We start from the raw sequence: 20,993 nt of genomic DNA, 5'->3' as shown, positions 1-20,993 counted from the left end.
GGGATTTTCAATTTCCCCCCTCCCCCCCTAGCTACGCCACTGTGTGCCTCCTATGTTTACATTCTTTTTACTGAAGACATAGTTTTGTAAATCTATTTTTTCATGCAACTCAATTTGAAAGTCAGTAACAGATGTTTAATAATTGTCATTTATAATCATCTGAAAATGCCAAAGTAGAACTTAATTTTTTTCTAGTGGCAATTCACTAAATCTCAAGGAAATATTACATGACATCCCAGTGAGTTTTCGTAAAATTATTTAATCAATGTTTTTTGTTTTCAAAAAGTTAAATTATTCTATTAAATGTTACCTTTAATGTTTTTTGCAATTAATATTTTAATATCAATATATTAACATATCTAGATATAATCTAAAAGGCGTATTACCTAGTTTGTTGATCAAATCTTAAACGTTTATACGCGCAAGATCCAAGGACAATAAATACTCTCCGATCACAGTAAAAGAAGTAAGAATTTAAAAATAGAAAAAATTAAATTAGAAGCAAGTTAACTATAATTTGTCTATATTCAGTTTCCCAGCTTTAATGTTGAAGAATTTTTAAATTTGTTCTGTTTCAGAGCACCTTTAGTTTCTTCTTTCCGCCTTTATGCCCAGCGCCCCCTTACCGCCCCATTTTGTGCCCAGCGCCCCCCTACCGCCCCTTTGGCTCTCAGCGCCCCCCAAAATCTCGAAAACGCCCCCTAGGGGCGATATCGCCCCCGTTGAAGACCACTGATCTAGAGTGATTGGTTATAGTGCACTATGCTGTTCGCATGGGAGACCGGTTAGTTGTGTGGGTTAATTTGTTTTTAAATTTCCTAGCGCGTCTACTCCAATATATTAATCCAAATTGTTGGGGAAAGGTACATATCTGGGAGCAGTAGCGTCACTAGGGGTGTGCAACGCTTGCGGTCTTAACGGATGATACCATTTTGGGAATGACAACCAAGTTGAAAAAAGATAATTATATTAAAATCTCTAGATCTATGCCCAAACATGCCTAGTGTTAGACACCTTATTTATATAGGTTAGTTATTTAGCGACGCACCATAGGAGACCATATTGAACGGGACTAGTGACGTTTGGGATATGTTGGGTTAGAGACCGGAAAATCAGTTAGCGATAGAATATTCCAGGGTAACGACGTGTTTAGTGACAGAGACTTCTACTGTGGCCTTTTATCAGAATAAATCTATGTGAACTTGTTCATCATCGTTGACTACATCTCTTCACTTGTTAAACAGGTGTTGTTTTGTTCTATATGTTTTGTTGGTCAACTACACGGAATACACCCGAACAATTACACCCAAACGCCTGCAGAGTAATTGGTTGACTTCAAGACAGCCTGAACTAGCAACATCACAGTGGCGACCCCCGACGCCCGAAGCCCGAACATCGAACCGGACCTCGAAGCAGAACGTTTACTCAGGTGAGGGTCGTGCACTCGAAGTTATAAAGTTTCATCGGAGTACGGCTGAACACAGAATCATCGCAGAGTGACTTTGTTCTAGATCTACATGTTCTTGATCGCACGTTCAACGAGCCATTAACTCAGGGTGACCTTCGTCAGGACAGTAATCATCGCAACGTCTGGTCTACTTAACCAGTATATTATCAAAGCCTGATCGTCATATGCTGAATCGACCTACAACCAGAGAAACCGTTCATTCATAACGGGTGAGAGATCGTTAGTGAACCTGTTGGACATATTTTTTCTTCGTCATAGGAGCCACATCGAGTATCAAGTTTTACCTCGTCAGTTTCGAGAAGGACAGTTTGCCCGCTGTCAGAAGTATTGTGAGTACTACAAGTTTGGTAGCTAACTAAATCGAAATCGCTCTGTCGTCTTACCCTTTGAGAGATTCTTGTGGAGCAGTTTGCTCATTGAACCGGTTGCTTGCCACTTTTATAACGGTCACTGTGTTTAACCTTTGGAAGGTTAGTGAAGTAATATTTATCAGTACTGAACATTGATCTATGTAGTATTCGTTGGTCTAGACGATATCTAGACGTGCTGATATTGAAGTTGTGGAAACAGCTACATCCACTTAATTTCGTTGAAAACCGTTAGTCGTATAACGGAACGTCGTCGGAGGTGACCTTGGTTTCACCTAGTCTACATTGGACAGTTTGGTCTAGTGAAGCAGAGTACAACAGCAAACTTCGTCGTACTACCAGAGTAGCAGCAGAAGCAGTGAACTATTTTAGAGAACCGTTATTCGTCAGCCCAGATCAAGTCATCGTCAAGAAAGTCGTTATTCGTCAGCCCAGATCAAGTCATCGTCAAGAAAGCCGTTATTCGTCAGCCCAGATCAAGTCATCGTCAAGAAATTCGTTATTCGTCAGTTGTCCAGATCAAGTTGCCGTCAAGAGACTGTTATTTGTCAGTAGTCGTCTACACAAGTCAAGTCGTCGCCAGAAGAACCGTTAACCTATTCGTCAGTAACTGTGTACACAAAGTCGTCGGAACTACACATACGGTCATCAACAGTCGCCGAAGGAACTGAAACATTTTGCTGTGGCATATCAGGACATCTGTGGCATTACGTGGGATACTGGTAGCACCGGAGAACAGAGTCAGAACTGGAAGAGAGGCAGTGGAATTTGTTGTGATCTAGCATATTCGGGAGTCCGAACAAAGGGATCTTTCTTATCAAAAGCTAAGTGCCATTTTTCTTATTAGTATATGTTTAGATTGCCCTTAGAAATAGATTTTGTCTAAATTTGGTATGTTAGCCTGAGTAAAATTCAGGTGGTGCTGAAGCCTTAAACCCGTTCGGGGTAAAGACATAATTTAGATGAAAAGCTATATTATACGTTTAGGGTTGTAATTTGTTTTGTTTGTGTAAACGTCATATCCGTTGTTGCCTAGTTACTTCGTGACGTTATCATTGTGTGCCATATTGTCATATCCCAACCCATAGCGATAGTCTCATTTAATTATTTCATTTGTTTATATTATTTTAAATTATTTATTTTTATTAATTTAATTAGATCTGTATTTTTTTTTCACTTAATGATAGAAAGTGCGGGTAGGATTCTTTTACTGTGAATCAGACTAAAATAATTTTAGTTTGAGCGGTTAAAATCAAATATGATTTTGCCATGAGAATAATGCCGAAACTGGCTATGTAGTCAAACACTGTCGTCTGGCTAAATATAGATCTACAAATTTTGTACATCTCTTTGATACATTTGATTATCTAGACTCTAATTTGGGAATATTATTATTAATTAAAAGATGAATGAAGGTAGTACATTCTAGATATATATCTTGTTGAAGATATATTTAACATTGTATAAACATATTTGTTTCATATGGTTGAATAGAACCATAATCTACTCTAGATCTAGACTCTAGACAGTCTTTAAATTTACTCTAGACATTTCAGTCATACCAAATTTTAAAATTGATCATAGTTATTCATACTAATACTAATAGTCATAGTGCTCTTGATAACTATAGATCTAAATTGTATTATTATATATACTATAATATACTAGATTTAAATTTGGGTGATACTAGACCTAATATACAGATCTGAATATAACTCAGACTAGATTTACTCATTTACTAAATCTATAGATAGAGACTTAAAACTTGTATAAAAGTTTGAAAAAACTTAAATATAAAATAAGTTTAAAGTATAGCCATAACCAATATAGGCTAAGTAAAAATATATATAAAATATAAAACACAATGGCTACATCATCATATGTGGACCTTAAGGAGGTTAAGGAAGCAGCTATGCAGGATGGAAAGGCCATGGAGTTAAAAGGAAAGGACTTAGCAGCTTATGTACAGCAAGTTGTGAAGGAAGAAATGGAGAGACAGAAAGAAGAAAAAAGACAAGAGATAGAGAGACAGAAAGAAGAAAAAAGACAAGAGATAGAGAGACAGAAAGAAGAAAAAAGACAAGAGATAGAGAGACAGAAAGAAGAAAAAAGACAAGAGATAGAGAGACAGAAAGAAGAAATAGAAAGGCAAGACAAAGAAAGAGAAAAAATTAGAGAGCATGAAGCTAAAATGGAGAAGATGAGATTGGACGCAGCACAAGCCAGAGCCCAAACTGAACAAGGAAATAACACAAATAACTCAAATAATTATACCACTCAAAGAGACAACCCTAATTCGCAGACATGGCTAAAGAGGAAGATACAAAGTTTTGATGAACAGAAGGATGACATTGGTGATTTTTTGAAAAGATATGAGGCAAAAATGTCTACATTTAATATGCCTGAAGAAGAATGGTCTGAAATACTGATAGACTTTGTTCATGGTCAAGCTCTAACAATATGCCAAAATCATGACCATCATATTGATGATAGCTATCAGGTTTTAAAAAGAGAGTTATTGAATGCATATGGTCATAATGCTACAACTTTTAGAAAGAAATACTTTGACAATATACCATCATTAGGAATAGAACCCCAAACTACCATTAATATGGAAAAGGATTTCTTCAATAAGTGAGTAAAATTAGAAAAAGTGAATAACTCGTATGAGGGATTAAAAACTTTTATTCTAGTGGACAACTTTGTAAATAAATGTGATCCTCAATTACAATCTTTTATTAGAGAAAGAAATCCAAAAACTATAGATGAAATAACAGAGATAATGAGAGTATACAAAAATGCCTATCCAAATAAACCATTTTCTGATAGAGATAAGAGCAAAGTAGATTTAATAGGATACACCAAAGAAAATGTTGATAGAAGTAGAAATAGAAACAGATCAAATAGTGGAAATAGAAAATATAGTGAAATAACATGTTTTAAATGTCAAGGAAAAGGTCATATAGCAGCTAACTGTAGAAGAGGGAATAGTAGGTCTGGAAGTAGAAATAGATACAATGAACAAAATAACAGTAGATATAGGAGTAGAGATAGGAATGACAGGGAAAATTATAGAAATAGGAGTTACAGTAGGGAATACAAAAATAAAGGTACAGATAGGGTATATTTCATGGAAGGAAATAGGAACAATTTTGCAGTGTACCCAGGGTTTGTAGATAGAATTCCGGTGGAATTAATCAGGGATTCAGGTTGTAACACTTTGGCAGTAAAAACTAACTTTGTCAAACCTCATTGGTATAAAGGGTTTACTAGGAAAGTAGAATTAGCAGATGGCACCGTAAGGGAATTTAAAGCTATAAGGGTGTACATTGAAACTCCATTTTCACTGGTTATTGTGATGGCATTGCAATACCAGAAATGAGATATGATATGTTAGTAGGAAACATAAAAGGATTTAAAGAATGTTCAAGAAAAGAATTAGAAGACTGGCAAAACAAATACAAAAACATAAGACAAAATCATGAAAACATAGAAACACAAAATATAACAAGTATGATAATAACAAGATCAATGGATAAAAAAGATGGGAAACAGGAAAATACAATAAATGTAATAAGTAATGATGAAGAAAAAGAAGCCAGTAATGTAATACAAATAGAAAATACAGATGTTAAGGAAAGAGAGATAGAAAATGAAACACAAAATAGTCTTGAAACACAAATATCTCAAAGTGAAAAAGAAACAATACCCAAATTTGCATTAGAACAAATGAATGACAATGTTATTGGGAAAATTTATTCAAGAATATCAGATAAAAACAATAATAATCCAATGGAGAAATTTTGTATAGAGAATAAAATATTATTTAGACAAACAAGTAATGATAACAAGAAAATAAAACAACTTGTCTTACCACAGAAATATTGGAAAGATGTTTTAATCATGACACATGATAATAATTTAGCAGCACATAGGGGAGTAAAGAAATGTTATAGGAATTTGTCAAAACAAGTATTTTGGCCCAAAATGAAAGCAACAATAAACAAATACATAAACTCATGTGACATATGTCAAAAGAGATCTAACAAAAGCCTAGTGAATAAAGCACCTATTCAAGAAATGGATGAACCTACAGCACCATTTCAGAAAGTATCTATTGATTTAATAGGTCCTTTAATTCAAACTGAAAATAATAACAAATACATTCTAACAGTAATAGACATGTTTAGTAGATATCCAGAGGCAATCCCATTATCAAATACAAGTGCAGAGAATATCATTAATGCCATAACTCAAAAAGTAATTACAAGACATGGTATACCTAAAATTATATTGAGTGATCAGGGATCTCAGTTTAAGTCAGAACAATTTAAGAAATGGACTAAACAATACAATATACAACACATATACTCTTCGGTTTACCACCCAGAGAGTAATGGTTTATGTGAACGATATGGTGGTTCATTAAAAAGATCACTAACAAAAATAATTCAGAATAATCAGAACAAGTGGGATCATTACATTAACTATGTACTATTTGCTCATAGAAACAACATCCATGAAGCAACACAATTTTCACCATATGAAATAATACATGGAAGAAAACCTAGAGATGAATTAGATGTTTTTAAAGAAAATCTAATAGGCAATGAGAATAAATTAAATAATGACAGTGAAACAACAATCACAACAGAATTGAAAGAGATATGGACTCAAGCATATAACAACAATAAGAAATACAAACAAAGTGCTCATGAGAATATAAATAAGAAAAGACAATTGAAAACACTAGAAGTAGGAAACAATGTATTAATATTGATAAATGACCTGAAAAATAAAATTGGTAAACAATGGAAAGGTCCATTTAAGGTGATAAAACAAATTAGTGATGTGAATTATCAAATTGAAATAAATGGGAAAATTAAAACATATCACATAAATAATTTGAAACTGTATCATGATAGAGAAGATGAGTTGATACAAAACATTCAGGAGGAAATAGAAAATAAATTTTCAGAAAGAGAAGAATGCTTAATGATAATAACAAATGAAAATCACAATGAAAATGATATTAAGGAAATACCTGTAATAGAAACAAAAGAGAATCAAACTTGGCAAAAGATTAATCTTAATAATTTAACTAAGGAAAAGTCAAAAGACATAACTAAAATAATACAGGAATACAAAGAAATTTTTTCCAGCATACCAGGAAAAACTAATATTATTAAACATGACATTAAAGTAACAGACCCAAAACCTATCAAGCTTAAGCCATATAGAATACCGCTACATTTACAAGACAAAGTAAAGAAAGAAATAGACAATTTACTAGAATCAGGTATAATTGAACCATCAACATCTCCTTATGCTTCACCAATTGTAATAGCCAAAAAGAAGAATGGAGATATACGGTTATGTATTGATTATAGGAAACTTAACAACATCACAGAATTTGACCCATATCCAATGCCAAATATAGAGGATATTTTACATAAATTAAATGGAGCAAAATTTTTTACCAAATTGGATTTAACTAAAGGTTATTGGCAAATACCTTTAACAGAAAATGCAAAACCTTACACAGCATTTGTAACACCATATGGTATTTTCCAATGGAATTATATGAGTTTTGGATTAGTAAATGCACCTGCCACATTTAATAGAATGATGAACATGATAATTGGAAACAAAGAAAATGTTATTTGCTATTTGGATGACATATGTATTTTTAATAATAGTTGGGAGGAACATTTGGTAGATGTAAAAGAAGTGTTCAAAATAATAAAAGAAAGTGGACTTACAATTCAAGCAGAAAAAGTAGAAATAGGATTGGAGGAAATAATTTTCTTAGGACATAAAGTAAATAACAACATGATTAGCCCTATTGAAGATAACATAAAGAAAGTACTTAATATTGAAATACCTACAACAAAAAGACAAATTAAAAGCATATTAGGAATAGTAAATTATTACAGAAAGTTTATAAAGAACTTAGCAGAAATAGTGAATCCATTAAATGACTTACTTAAAAAAGGAAAACCTCAAAAAGTAGTTTGCAATGAGGAATGTGTGAAAGCTATTGACAGAATTAAAGATGTTTTTAGTCATGAATTAATATTAAGACTACCCGATAAAGACAAAATATTTTATGTCACAACTGATGCATCTGGTAATGCTATTGGTGGTTGTCTAATGCAGAACTATGATAACTTACATCCTATATTATATGTAAGTAGAAAATTATCAGAGGCAGAGAAAAAATATAGTGTCATTGAAAGAGAAGCCTTAGCTGTAATATGGGTAATTACTAAGCTAGAGAGTTATCTAATAGGAAGGAAATTTATATTATTAACTGATCATAAACCTATTCAGTATATACAGCAAAAGAGCATGAAAAACAGTCGTGTTTATAGATGGTTCTTATCACTACAGGAGTATAAATTTGAAGTGAAAGCTATTAGTGGATCTGTGAATATTGTAGCTGATCTATTGTCTAGAATGACATTGAAATGAAATAAGTTTGTAAATAAACTATGATTATATTGAGTATGTAATATATATTAATATATTGACACCATTTATATGTTATGGAAAAGGGAGATAAGTAAATTTGATGTTAAGCATTTAAAAGTAAGTATGGATATTTTTTTTTTGTGTGAATCATTTCATATATCATTGACGAAAGTTAGTTCTATGGAAAAGGGTGAGTATAAAAGAAAAATGGACAAAAGCATATAAAAGGGTGGTAAGAAAAAAAAAATTTATTGAATGTGTAAATAAAGTCTATAATTGTTTTTTGAAATATTGTATTTTATCAGATTACTGCCAGTGAAGAACATTTGTGATGTATGACGTGCCCATAAGATGCCACATTTTCCTCCATGATGAACTACGTACTAATGAAGATGATTCTGGAATGTTATGAACATTGACATTGAATATGAGGAACTGTCAAGTCAAGATGAAGATGTCAAGATGAAGATGTCAAGATTTTATGTTTGTTGTCTTCCCCTTAAATTGAAAATGCCCTTGTAAGACTTGACAGTAGTGGAAAAATATTGACATATTTTTTTTCAAGGGGGGGAGGAATCTGTTAGACACCTTATATATATAGGTTAGTTATTTAGCGACGCACCATAGGAGACGTATATTGAACGGGACTAGTGACGTTTGGGATATGTTGGGTTAGAGACTGGAAAATCAGTTAGCGATAGAATATTCCAGGGTAACGACGTGTTTAGTGACAGAGACTTCTACTGTGGCCTTTTATCAGAATAAATCTATGTGAACTTGTTCATCATCGTTGACTACATCTCTTCACTTGTTAAACAGGTGTTGTTTTGTTCTATATGTTTTGTTGGTCAACTACACGGAATACACCCGAACAATTACACCCAAACGCCTGCAGAGTAATTGGTTGACTTCAAGACAGCCTGAATTAGCAACATCACACTAGACACGTCTAGATGGTAGTTTAATTTTAAATGACAAAGCAAAACTTTATACCATTTCTGTCTAACAAAGGAAACCTGTTAAGGTGATGGTAAGTTTATTTCTAATTTTAATTAAATATCATTGTAAAATTTGCAATAACTTTAAAATAAAAAGTATGATTTTATAATAGAATTGACACTCATTTTACATTTGAGTAAATATCAATAAAAGTAGGTAATCAGCTTACTGTATTTGTTCCAGAGAAAGAACTAACTAACAATATTTTTTAGTGGAACATTTTTGAAGAAAGTTGAAGGGGGAGGGGTGACACCCTAAGCTACCGCATCAGGTGCCACCGACACTGTCTGGGTGGTTTTCATGCTGTTTTTAGGTTATCAGTTAACGCTACTCTACTTATTTCATAAGAGTAAGAATAGTCTTATAAAAAACGAAGGTTTTGTCCTGTTTGCTTTTATGTGAAAAATAAAAAGCCAAATACTTTTTTTTTTATTTTATTACTTTAAACGATCAAAACAAGACTATACCTTGGTGAATTCGATGGGGGCCGCCTCTGAGTTTGTGTGATAACATAAACACTCTTTTTAATCTTGTTTGATTATATTTACAATACGTTGTTTTTAAGAAGGAAGAAAGCTTTATTTTGTAGACAGGATACACACAAAAGCTAACTACTTTATAGTTGTACCGCCATTTAGTGAAAATCTCCAATACAATGGAGTTTCTCTTACAGAAGCAGGCATTACAAAAAGGTCAACATTGGCTAACAACTTTATATGCAGCTAAACATTTATTACTTCATTGTAATACATTAGGAGACATCATTCGATTTCTTATGCTATACAGACATTAATGTCTAGCCCTTTCAATAATATAAGGATGACTTATTTATTTGTAATATATTTAGAATTAGATAGATAGATAGATAGACAGATAGATAGATAGATAGATAGATAGATAGATAGATAGATAGATAGATAGATAGATAGATAGATAGATAGATGATAGATAGATAGATAGATAGATAGATAGATAGATAGATCTTTATGAGCACTTATGGGGTAAAAGTAACGTTTGTACGAAATTTAATGCGGACACGTATGATAGTTTAAGAGATCTTGTGATAGATCAGTGGTGTTTTCGTTTATACGTATATTATATAAAATGAATAAACTATTTTTTATATGTTTATAAGTTAAAGTAAAACATTATCTTTGCGAAGAGTAGATTTTAGAATTAGATTTAGCCGTAGATCGCGAAATGTTGTGCTATGCGCATGCGTGACCTTTCTACTGAGCATGTCAAATGTGCGAGATATTATGAATGGAGCCTTTAAAATTTTGTCTAAACGGCTTGTCGCAGTTATAGTAAATGTATAGTTGTAAAATGTTTTCGAATGCTAATTTTTACTAAGTAATGAAATAAATATACTATATTTTTTTTACTTTAAGTGTAAATGTAAAAAAAAATATATATTTGCAAAAAGTAGATCTTACAATTAGATTTAGCCTTTGAGTGCGAGATGTTCTGGTCTGCGCATGAGTGACCTTTTGGTCGTGTCTCATGCAAACATGGGGCACCTGTCAACTATCTCCATTCCTTTCTGTCAATATCAACATCACTAAAAAAAAGGAAGCTACTCTTCTGTTGTATTAATAAGTGAACTAGTAAACTAGTTAGCTTCTTGTCAGAGCAAAAAGTGAGTCTTTTTTTTTAAATGAAGATCGATAAATCAATGCTATAGGAACTTTTAAAGTACAATGATATACAGACACGTTTATATAACGAAATAATTATTCTTTGTTATATGTTCACTTCAGTTCTATTTTTCATGCTAAATTATTGTGAATTTTAGGCTTATTTGGACGACGGAAAAACTTTAAAAAAATGTCGTACAACTTTTTGTTGGATGTTATATACACAAACAGATTACTGGAAGCATTGATGTTGTTACACAGATACACAAATTCATTTCTCACTATATAATGGATTTCAAACACAGACATTTCTATGGACATCAAAGCGATGTACATCAGCTGCGTGACTACGAAAATAAAACAGGTCAACATCAAAGTCCGAGTAGTTCTCGTTGAAGATAGTCGAGAGTTGTAGGAAGTTGTTAGCTTCGATCTGTTCCTTATGGATATGCCAATTTTTATGTACAGACAAAAGCAGCCGACGATAATAAGTATTACTGGAATAGAGGATTTCAAATGCTCTAAAATTTTACCTTCTATCAAATTCATTAACATCATATCGTTGTAATTCTCATAGCCGACTACAAGGTATATTTTCTCTTGATAAGTTCGTTCAACAACATGTACTAGCTGATAGGAGTACACATGCCACGGCAGCCAAAATAAGAAGGAAAACAAAATCAGGGATAGTGTTCTTTTTTTGGTGACTATTGATTTGAATGCCATTGGTTTAAAAATGGCCAAAAGTCTCTCTAATGTAATTAAAACTGGAATCCATGAGTTGACGCACTGACCCCAGTAAGCGAAAAATTCCATACAAATGGATGAAATTGTCAAATAAACATTCACAACCAAATCGTACTGAAAACCGCAAAGTCTCGGAGAAAATTTGTCCGGTCCAAAGTAAAATATAATCATTCCGTAATTTAGCGTTGAGGTTAAGCACATAGTGTCTGCGACTACCAGGCTGAAGAGAAGTAAGTGAGAAGGTTTGTGCAGACCGCTATGCCGAAGTATGGCCAGGCTGATCATGTTGGACACAAAGCCTACAAATGATACGAATGGATTGACGTAGCACTTCATAATTAACAGTGTCATGTATTCCTCGTAAGAGTCGGCCTTTAGCCAGCAGACGTAGTAACCTTCTGAAGATGATGTTGTGTTGGTGAATTCCTGAGCAATACGTTGAGAACTGTTCTCCATCGCTCTCGCTGTGATGTCAAAGTAGTTTGTCACGTGCTGTTGTCTTAAGAGACAAAAAGTTTCAGTTAAATATTTTCAGTAACAAGAGTTAGAAAAAAATGTGACAAATAGATGAATATTCATTAATTCGAAGCAATAAGATGAATATTCATTAATTTTAAACAAACAGACAAACAGCTTCCAAAAATATCTTGTATTATTTTCTGTATTATTTTTACTCCGAAATAATATTCATTAGTTCGAAGCAAGAACAAGAAGATGAATATTGATTAATTTTAAAAAAAATAGAGAAATATTCTTTAATTCTAAGCACAAAGATGATTATTCATTAATTTAAAAAAAAAAAAAACAGAGGAATATTCATTAATTTCAATCAAACAGATGAAAAGTCATTAATTTTAGACAGATTTATTTTTCAACTACAGAGATAGCCTAGAGTGAGGATACGTTGTATACCTCAATGTCTAATAGAATAGAGATTTTTTCTGCTTCTACTTTGGTGAAATGTAAAGCTTGGAATTATTGCAATAATTGCAGAAAAAAGCTTTTTAAAATATTCTGTATTTCTAAAGAGCAAAGTGAATTTATTTCTGATACCATCTTCTGACTTGCTACATTTTGTTTTGTTATTAGTCTGTTAAAACGTGCTTAGATAATGCTTATTAGGTAATTGAATGTCTTGTCAGGGAGCAAAAATTAAGCGTTCTAAAGTCTGTGGCTGTTTAACCTAATACACTAAAACAGTGAATATATTGAATCTTTTAATGTATCTGAACCTCAGGTGAGTACTTAAACCTAAAACAAATGGCCAGATAAAATAAGGTTTACATCCTACAAATGTATTTCTGATGTCTTATACAGATATAGTAATACTCGATTTAAAATGAAGGAGCAGAGAACGTAAACTAAAAAACAAAAACAATATACCAGAGGTGCATCAGTATGATACTTCAAAATATCAGGCTACTTTTAAAGTTTACCATTGCATGCAATACTTTCTCAATTACGTGTCCACATTTATCTCTACTTCAACCAACTTCAAAGATCCAAGACAGAGTTGGTCAGAATGTCATTGATTGTGTTCGAGTGGATGCTAAGAATACTTGAATACATTCACGAGATGCAAATCTCAAACCGGAACTATTCTTAATTTTTCTCTTCTCATAAAGAACAAAGATGATACTCTGTAGCATGAGACAAAGGAAGTCTGACAAAGATGTGAAGGAAAGAGATGTTTAAGCTTCTTTTAAGATCTCTTAACGTCTTGTTGACAACATTCCATCTTTCTGAGACATCTTCTTGCTTGGAAATTTAAATGGCTTGTTATTAACCATTCAACTATTTTAACGTAACTGCTACACAAGACAGAAATGAATTGTCACTGCTACGTCAAGTATTTTGATAACTAATTTTCTCATTTTTTTTTAAATCTTTGTAAAATATTGATGGAGAAATGTAAGAGGTCAGACCAAAAGATAAATGTAATTTGATGAAGACAATGAATTAAGGAATTATATATCATCGGAGAATGTCTAAATGTGTAACAATTATAAATACATTTTTCTTCTAAGCTTAAATACAAACTCATGATAACTTCTTTCTTATCTACTAAAACTTTTATGTTAAATGTTCTGTTTATCAGCTACAGTCTCCAAACAATAAATAAAACAGTTTTTAAAAAAGGGTTTGTTTAAAACATTATACTTTTTCTAAATCTTCGGACTCAAATGCAAGTTTTATTATTAGATAAAATAAAATGTACAAGCAGTCCAATTGTCATACTCTTAGCTTACAGTTAAATCCAAATGTTGAAAAAGAGAACACAAATTTAAATTTATTTTCACAAATATTAAACTATTTTTAATGACGAGGATACCTTAAAAAAAAACAATGTTACAAAGACAGTTTGTGTAGAATCACAAACTCAAAATCGGTCCCCGAAGTGGTCCACCAAGGCAGGTAAAAAGTATGTTTTAAAATTTTCAGAAAAAAATCTGAATAAAATTCTATCAAAGAAAAATGACAGAGAAGATTGTGTGGTGCCCCAGCGGTCCTAAGTGGTGTCTTATAATGAATATCTAATTGATCTAATTGTTTTGTAATGGGATCAACCTCTTCTACCTCATGAAAAAATATAATTCCGTAAAAATAATGGTTCTTTTCTGTGGTGTTTTAAATTCACACGATAATGTTTTAAGTCCAACTTATATGTATTCTAAATAGATTTTTTGTTCTTAAGAAAAAGGTTAACATTTGTTTGTGTGTGTATATGTAATAGTGTGATAGAACTAACTTAACATAGCAATATAAATGTAAAAAAAAATAGTAGATCTAAAATCGTTTGTATAATTGTGTTACAAATATGGTAACAATTGTTCGCCCTTACAAAAGAGCCTCCCGTATTTGTAACTATTAATAGTGAATAGTTTTAAAAGTGGTGTATTTATATTAAAAAAAACTCTTGCATAAATGATTTAAAAAATTAGATTTCGCTTTCAGAAAAGAAAAAAGTAGCTGTTGCATCAGAACTTTGAATGGTCTAAAATATTATGATGTCGGATTTTCACTATCTTTTCTAGTTTACGAGATCTAAACGGATGGATGGACAGACATTCCAAACAATACTAATAGCGTCTTTTCTTATTTCAGGGCCCGCTAAAAAATGTATAGCTTATTGCATAAATATTAATGTATTTTTTTACTCGACATAAACTAACTAATACTAGAACATATGCTATTAGTATATCATTATAAAAACCATACACAAGAAGTAAAAAGCATGATCTTATTTTTTTTCCTAGTAGGACTTTGGAAGACGACATTTCTCGTAGCGCGTGATGTACTCAAAGCTCTACTTGTCACACCGCTATCAGCATCAGTTCCTTGACATGCGCCGTATGTGTATGATGCTTCGTCTAACCAGCTCTCCAACTTTTTCTGATCAGCTGCTGCCCTTAGGAAGAATATCGAGAAAGGGAAGAACCGAGACCAATCGTAATTGGAGGCCTGAATACTAACCTGCAACGTCACAACCTCTGGGCAGTTTAGACCACTACATCGTTGCTATGTCACAGGTCTGTACGACGTGGCAACAAGCTATTGGTCTAAACTGGCCCTATGTTGTAACCTGTCAGGTCAGTGTTGAGGCCTTCTCTAATGAATGGTCTTGGTATAACCCTCTCTTCCACGTTGTCCAGCCAGATTTCCGTGTGTGCTTCCTCCACTTTACCTACAAGGATTAATTTCTGACAATGACTAAATCTGCTGCCCAGTTGTCGTCTGTTTTCAGTATTGAGGAATTTTTTTATTTTTATTTATTTTATTTTGGCCAACCAAAGTGTTAAATGTGATGACATTTAATGTGCAATTACTATATTCAAACTGTTGATTAAACAAACCAAAAATCTCTCTACTCACACAACCATGAAAAGTATGTTATTTAAAGATATTAATGTAACAATGGTATTGAGGAACCTGATCTTTGTGGTGATGATTATTCTCCTAGATCCCCAATGTATTTTTACGCTTATTAAAAAAATAGATTTTAGTACGTAAAATTCAAATTATACCTTACCATACTCCTTAAATGCATTCGTTAATACCATTTACCGCCATCACTTTCAACAAAATAAGGTATATTCGAGATGGCAATGGCAAACATTGCCTACTTTATTTCTTGAAGAGTTACTAATTAAAATACACGAAACTTTAATATCTATATAAATAATGTTTCAAACTAACGTAATATTGGAGTAATTATATAATATATGAAAATTTAATACTTTTATAAATTATGTTTTATATTGACTTAGTTCTTAGAGTAATTAAACTATGCTATATGGAGTGATTAATAATATATAACCAAAACTTCTTTTACAATAACTCTGTTCAAACAACACATTTGAAATGGTTCAAAGCCTGGGTAGACACGGTTCACGAAAACGGCTCTAGCGATTCCCCTAGAAATTGGACTGACAGTTAATGTATATCATTGGGAAACAAATTACTAGTTACTAGGCCACATTGGAAAAACTCTAGACTAGAAAAGAATTATCTTGAACAGACTTGGGGTAATTCCGCATGTAGACCCTATTCATTTAAGACAGTGGTACCCAAACTTTTTGCCATGTTTTCTGGTTTTCGGTAGATCCCTTGCTAAGCTTATATTGTATTTTTGCATTTAAAAAAAAACAACTAATTTCTAACACTAATGAGTCGAAGAGTGAAAAAGTAATTTAAAGCTGCATTTTAAGTTATAGAGATATATCCTTTTTATTGTTAAACATTCAAATTTAAACCACTTAAAATAAACAATTAACATTTATTACTGGAATCACTAAACACACTGGAAATGCTGTGTTTTTGTTTTGCATATTTGATTATCCGTTGCTATGGATATTATGTTTCTTATAGGACTTTGTTGTTCTATGAAGTAGTCTTTAAACATTAAATATTAATTCATTAAATAGCCTTAATTATCACTCAAATTTTTTTCGCATTTAGCAGTTTCTCGTGTATTTCTTGATCTTTCACGTGTGGCTCAAATATTGGGTCCGCGTAATTGTTTTCACTAACAGAAGGGGCGAAGGCGAGTAACTGGCGCCTAAACCATTAAACTTCGGACAGGAAAGGGTTCATTAGCCATGGCTGGCTACCCACTCTGAATTCAAACCTCTGCTGCCTTGCAGCTATATCCAAAAGCGGAAAAGTCTTCAGGAGGGAACTCTGAGGACAAATCAGTGGCCGGCGACATTAGGAAGTTTGCGGCACACAGCGCTACTTTCTGTCTGAGCCTGTGACGCCTTTGAACCCAAACTCTGTGTGTGTCGTTTGCAAAGAATTACACTAGAAGCTTTTAATGCTATAACTAATACCTCCTATGTGAACCTGAACTGTATTTTGCTAAAAGAAGTTCTTTTACTAATATAAGATCTAGTTTTGTGTAAAACAGTTTTTAAAATAACTTTAACGGCTGGTAAAATCAATGTTTTTTTTCCTGTAGCGTTTTCCGTATTTGGCTATAAGTAAAGATATGATGATGATGAAAGAGCTATTGTAAGACGCTCACAAACCATCAACTTCTCTATATGATGTGGAAGAGAGATTTTGTGGGTCTATTCTGACTTTTATCTTTGAATCTTCGAAAGTTTTTCAAATCTTTATCTATTTTGTCAGGAGAGCATTGTCTCAAATGATCCTCCAGCATATTTCATTTTATATTTTCATAAAAAGGCACTTAGGCAACCGCTTGTTTGACAAAGAAGGAATGAATCCAAATTTTGAATAATCAAAGCTGTACAGTCTACATTTCTTTTTGTTAAACAATAGTTACATGTAGACAAATCAAGCTAATTAAATAATTATTGAAATGAAATACACCAATTTTTCGTTTGAATAGCAGGATAAATATTTAAAGGATTAACGTTTATTGTTTATTGTAGACTCCCCGCTCTTGCTAGCAAGGGGGTCTGGGGGAGTTCGCAGCGCTCCCCCAGCGCGGGGCGAAGCCCCGCCGCCGAGCACTATTTCTGGTATTGAAAGCCAACAAAATGCATATTCTGAGGTATCTACAGTGCATATCTTGCTATTAAAAAGTTTTATTTCAAAAACCTAATGTGCTATTCTTACTGACTTAGACCCTCTCGCGCCTTTCGGCGCATTTTCCGGCAAGCTGTTTCCGCAACTCTTATTTTGCGTAATTCATTTTGTGTGAGAACATGTCCCGCAAAACCTCATGCGACGCTCTGTCACAATCCTTACTAAGGATTCGACTTCCAGTTCGGCATATGATTTCTTTGATTTAGACCCGATCTCTATGACTGACTCCTAAAATCTGTCTTAGCCATCTTTGTTGAGACATTTAATGATTTTCAATTTCGGCAGAAGACTAGTCACACTTTATTAATGGAGCCCAAGCCACTGGTAGAAATTTGTAACCTTTCTTGACTACGCTCTTGGAATTACATGCCTGTATTTCGCTTTAGATTTTATATCGAAAAGGAAAGTTTTTTCGTCAAATCATCTGTTGAGGGGTTTTAAACTAAGAAATCTCTGGAGTTTTTTTGTTTTGTTTTTAATTCAAAACCCCATTTAGCTACGATCTTAGAATTTGGTGACTGTAGTTTGCTTTAAAATAATATTGTAGAGAGAGGTTTTCAACTCTAAACGCTCTGTATGGGAATTTTAAACTCAAAACCATCTGGAGGGGTTTTAAACTTTAAAGAAAAAGCCATCTGGAGGAGGGGGATCTAAACTCAAAACCCCTTTGGCTACGCTCATAGATTTTATAGTGTGTAATTTGCTATTTTTTTTCATATTGAAGAGGTACTTTTTAGCTTCAAATCCCAACTGGAGGGGGGGGGGTATTAAACTCAAAACCCCTTTGGCTACGCTCATAGAATTTTGAGTGTGTAATTTGCTTTTTTTATATTGAAGATGGGGTTTATCGTACATTTTGGAGGGGGGTTTAAAATCAAAATCTTCCTCAACTGTGCTGTTGGAATTTGGGGATTGTTGTTTGCATTTTTTTTTGTTTTGTTTTATAAAAGAGGGGGATTTAACTGCAAAAACCTCTGGTAGGGGGTTTAAAATTCAAAACCCTCTATAGGGGTTTTTTAAACTCAAAGCCCCCTGGTAGAGGGATTTGTATCTCAAAACCCCCTGATAGGGTTTTTTTTAATCTCAAAACCCCCTGGTAGGGGTATTTAAACTCAAAACCCCCTGGTAGAGGGTTTTTAACTCAAAACTGCCTCGGCTGTGCTGTGGTAAGTGATGATTTAGTATTAAAATCTCACCTAAAATAAACAAAATGAAAGAAAAAATCAGTCACTTAATCCCGTTCCCCCCCCAAGGGGGGGGATTTCATTTCGGGGGGGGGGGTTGAACCCCAAGAACCCCCCCCTGGCTACGCCCATGATTAGTGTATGAAATAATTACATTAGTGGGATGTGAAAAATTAAGTCAAGACCTGCTTATGAGAAATCCATTATCGTAGACCCCCGTGAACATCTCATAGACCCCCAATTTATTTTTTCCCTTTTATAGACCCTTTGGAAGTCTTTGTAGACCCCTGGGGGTCTGTATAAACAACTTTGGGAATCACTGATTTAAGAGTTTAATAGATGAATGTTCAGGAATGTTTTGCGCACCGCCTACTAAGGCCACTCATACGGATATTTTAAAGTCTAGAAGATTTATACATTCGCTTAGCCGGGATATTTTTTCGAGTGGGGGTAAAAATTTCCATAATTTTTACAATCTCTCATTCATTAATTATTAAGAGCAAAACGATCGCTCTTTACGTTGTATACAGATGGCATGGAGAAAGTGATTCTCATTAAATGGTTGATGTTTAGATATCCATTTAATTTAAGATTAAAAATGTCTTTATGAGGATATAAATTTATAGACAAGTTAGTCGGAACTTGTCCGACTGGATGCCGCTATATCTAGACTCTATGTATAGACTTCTAAATCTAGAAATATGAATCTCGATAATTGATTTATGAACATGCCTAATTTAAATGTTATTGAAATGTTAATATTTAATAGTTTAAACTGTTTTCTTATAACCAATTCAAATAATTCAGTTATAAAATTTCATTGTTTCACCCCGCACTTGGGTTTATAATAACTCATGTAAGTTCTTTAATATTGTTTTTTTTAAAGCGCAACTTTCAAATGTATAGAATTCTCGGAACGTTCTGGCTCCATCTCCAGTGTTTTGGTGTCTTAGACACACATCCACATAGACCACTTTTATTAAACGATTTTCTTTTTACGATTCAGTTTAAAGAAAAAAAAGACAGCATGAAAAGTAGTTCGATCTACACTGCGGAGAGAGAAAGCCATTTATAACTACGACAGTGAGAAAAATAAGCATGTAACTTTGTTTTAATTGCTAATGTCTATTTAGATTTAAAAAAAACAAAACTGAGATCGCACGATCGCGATTCAAAGGGGGAACAGATCACATGACTTGCAACAGTGTTACATGTTTAAAACAATATTATAATCCCTTATACTTAGGCTAATATTAATTTGAAATACATGTAATTTTAAATTAACAGTATGTGCATTCTGTTTTTTTTTTGTAAACAAATATTGAATTTGTTAGTAAACTGTAAAAAGCTAAAACAGCAAGAATTACGTAGAATTAAAATATTTAATTGCTAAAATATTATTTTACAAATAACAAAGATTTGTGCAAACATGTGTAAAAGATAAAATATTGTTAGTTGCATCTGTTATTATTGAACATTCATACCTTCATTGATCTCAACAAAACTTTTGACACAGTAAGCTCCCGAACTCTTGTGGATGATTCTGTCTCGGCTCGGGTCGAGACCAATCATTATAGAAGGCATCAACACTAACCTGCGACGTCTGTCTGTAGGCAGCGTCGACCAATATTTCCTAGACAGGTCATAAAGACCTGTGACGTGGCAACTAGCGATTGGTCTATACGGCCCATAGGTTGTGACATTGCAGGTCAGTGTTCAGGCCTTCTGTTACGACTGGTCTCGCTCGGATGCCCTACAAGATACATCGCTATTCCGTAGCAACAAAGCAAGGGTTTAGAAGTTCAAATCTGGTACAGTGTTGAACTATCAGCTCAGTTCTACATAGAGAATGTTGTGCTGCAGGGTTGAGTGTCCTAACACTCTTCGGAATTTTCATCGTAGCAATGCTAAATTAAACGAGGCGATGCGTTCAACAGAATATCGTCATCAAGAGCCATCAAGAGCCGCATCTGCGTAATAAACTTACGGCGTTTGCTCTCATAAACTAAAATCAAAAAGAGAAGATTGTCACTGATCTGCTCTTTGCGGATGAATGCGCCAT

The 20,993-nt window shown here is 33.3% G+C and overlaps 1 long non-coding RNA gene across 1 annotated transcript; it reads left to right on the top strand.

The window, feature by feature from the left end:
• Window positions 1-1,063: 1,063 nt before the first annotated feature.
• Window positions 1,064-9,092, top strand: LOC129923965 (uncharacterized). Its single transcript, XR_008775937.1, has 2 exons — window positions 1,064-3,251; window positions 8,616-9,092. It is a non-coding gene; the product is annotated as an uncharacterized LOC129923965 (long non-coding RNA).
• The last annotated feature ends 11,901 nt before the right edge of the window (window positions 9,093-20,993 follow it).

This window comes from Biomphalaria glabrata, chromosome 18, assembly GCF_947242115.1.
Source record: "Biomphalaria glabrata chromosome 18, xgBioGlab47.1, whole genome shotgun sequence".
Lineage (NCBI taxonomy): Eukaryota > Metazoa > Mollusca > Gastropoda > Planorbidae > Biomphalaria > Biomphalaria glabrata.
The sequence above is the reverse complement of the archived record's forward strand: the minus strand, read 5'-3'. Positions and strand labels throughout refer to the sequence as shown.